Source organism: Crocodylus porosus, unplaced genomic scaffold, assembly GCF_001723895.1.
Source record: "Crocodylus porosus isolate Cpor-Errol unplaced genomic scaffold, CroPor_comp1, whole genome shotgun sequence".
NCBI classification, from domain to species: domain Eukaryota; kingdom Metazoa; phylum Chordata; order Crocodylia; family Crocodylidae; genus Crocodylus; species Crocodylus porosus.
In genome coordinates this window covers 18,136,290-18,138,803 of record NW_017728950.1, presented here as the reverse complement: position 1 = coordinate 18,138,803, position 2,514 = coordinate 18,136,290, and the positions used below count along the sequence as shown (strand labels likewise).

General features: G+C 62.5%; 1 protein-coding gene across 2 annotated transcripts in view; it reads right to left on the bottom strand.

The window, feature by feature from the left end:
* The window catches only part of RNF38 (ring finger protein 38), a 101,579-nt gene that overhangs the window by 76,929 nt on the left and 22,136 nt on the right, over positions 1 to 2,514 (bottom strand). Inside the window, exon 1 of one of the 2 annotated variants that reach the window (XM_019554977.1) lies at positions 68 to 137. The exons of the other annotated variant lie outside the window; for it this stretch is intronic. The gene's annotated coding sequence lies outside the window, so the exon portion shown is untranslated. Of the gene's footprint in view, positions 1 to 67; positions 138 to 2,514 lie in introns of those variants that run through there. 2 annotated transcript variants of the gene reach the window in all.

Below are 2,514 nucleotides of genomic sequence, written 5' to 3'. Positions count from 1 at the left end.
CGCGCCGGGCGCGCGCGGGGAGGCGGCGGCCGGAGCCCAGCTGCGTCAGCGCGTTCCATGGACTCACCGCGCGCGGCGGACAGGGGCGGGCAACGCTGCACGAGGGCCGAGCCGCGGGGGGCAACCGTGCGCATGCGTGCCGCTCCTCCCGCCCGCTCCGGCTGCGCCTGCTGCTTTAAGAGGGCAGTAGGCGGGGCCGCCGCGAACCCCGCCCCTTTTAGTTTCGGTTTCTCGCTTCCTGCTGCGAGGAGCTAACGGGTCTCTCTCCGGCCCCCCAGCGGTTCTGAAGTCACGTCTGTGCACGTGCAGGGGCGCTTTAGTTAGAGCCCTGAAGGCTCCTAGACATTGTAGGGAGGCTGCTCCCACTTTGTAATTACAGCGCCTGGCGCCCACGGATTAATCACAGCTGCTGGAGTTGGTAACTACCGCCTTCCACCAGCCTCCCCCACTGAAAAATGGTGGCGGGGCACTTTGAACTAAAGCTCCTTAGACAAGGCATCTGGCGGGGGTCATCTGACCCTGCACTCTTTCCCACCTAGGTTGGACTTGATGATCTGTTGAGGTCCCTTCCGACCCTAGCATCTATAAGCTTTAGTGCAAGGTGCCCCACGGCCCCTTTTCAGTACAGAGACACTAATACAGGAGACACTCCCGGAGCTTTCAATGCGCCTGGCTGAGCTGCCTAATTAAAGCCCCTCCCTCTCAGCCCATCTACAATCCCCCAGAGAGCCACTCTAATTAAAGCACCCCAGCCTCGCCTGTATTCCGCGTCCCTGGCTTCAAAATGGCAGTGGGGCACTTCAAGTAAAGCTGGTTCAGGGAGCATTAAAGCACCCCACTGCCATTTTGAATCCCGGGACACTGAACACGTGACAAGGAGGCTGTTCGAGTGCACTAATTAACAGGCTCCAGCAGACTGGGTCTGCTCCAACTCCCGCTAATCAGCACAGGTCAGAGCAGACATCCATCAGTGTATAGGTGTCTCTGCCTGTGACAGCTCTGTGGAGTCTAGCTCAGGGGTGGGTAATTATTTCGGGCAGGGGGCCGCTTACCCGGTTTTGAAAGGCTGTCCAGTGCAGCATAGGTAGTCCGGCCCCTTGCCAGCTGCCCTGCCCCCTGGTCACCATCTTGGGACTAATGTCTCAGAGCAGCACCTGTGGGGCCCAGAGCCGGGTGCAGGTTGACAGGGGTCTGTGGAGCCAAGCTGGGCTGCACCAGCAGGGAGAGGGGGGAGCTGGCCCGGCTCCACAGAGCCCTTGCCAGCCAGGACCCTGCGCTCCTGCCAACACTGGCACAGGCCCCGTGCTCCCGCTGCCCCCCCTCCCCCCAGCCCTGTGGTACAGGCAGGGAGCAGTGCACAGCCCTAACCCCCTGCTCACCGACAGGGAAGAAGCTGGGGAAAAGTGGCTGACCCATGGCTGGCCTGCCCCATGGCCAGCACTCCCTGCTGCAGGCACTCACAGCCCACACAGGGTTGTCTGAAGAGGCACACGCAGCTCCACATGGACTGTGAGCGGCTACAGCACAGGTCGCTGGCTACAGGGTGAGCAAGGGACTGCTCTTCCCCATGCTCAGCACCAGCTTGTAACCCTGCCCCACTACCAGCCTGGGCCCCCTGCTGACTCTGAGCTTGCCCATTGGCAGCAGCGGCTGTGGCCGCCCCCCGTGCCACGTCTCTGCTGCCTGCCCAGAGCTCACAGGCTGGGCAGCCCAGGGGCAGCAGTGGCAAACACTGCCCAGTGCGACAAACCGGAGGGGGTGGAGGGGGAAACCGCACCTACTGTCACCACATGCAGCCCCGATGGGTGAGCCTGGAGCTGACGCGGGGCCCAGGCTGGCAGTGGGGCCAAGTTATATGGTGGTGCTGAGCATGGGGAGGGGGGAGAAAAGTGGCCCCTCCTGCACCCCATGCCCGGCACCCCACACTACAGCCTCACGTGGACTGCGAGCAGCCGCAGCAGCAAGTGCCAGCCACGGGGTGGGGGATGGGCCGCTTTCCTCCATGCCATGAAGGAGCAGGGAAGGAGCCCAGGGAAAAGCTAAGTACGGGGTGAGGGGGAAAGCAGCCCCTCGCCCACCCTGTGGCTGCCGCTCCCTGCTGCAGCTGCCCGCAGCCCACAAGGGGCTATCCGGAGCAGGCACAGGCAGCCCCACGTGGTCTGCGAGTGGCTGCAGCATAGGGCGCCAGCCACAGGGTGGGTGAGGGGCCACTTCCCCCACCCACACTCCTTCCCTGCCCTTCTCCCCCTCCCTCCTTACCTGAGGTTTCAGCATGGGGCAGCCATGTGCTCCCAGGGCAAAAACCCCTGCTGGCGCTTCCAGCTGGGGAGGCGGGGCTGAGCAGGCCCTGCTGTTGCCCGAGCCCACTGGGCTTCACCTGGGTCCTACTGCCCTTGGTTCCCGTCCTTTTTTTTTTTTTTTTTTTTTTTTACAGGAACCAAGGCCAGATAAATATTAATTTTCCCCTACACGACGCTCTTCCGCAAGCTGGATAGAATGGCCTTGCAAGCTGGA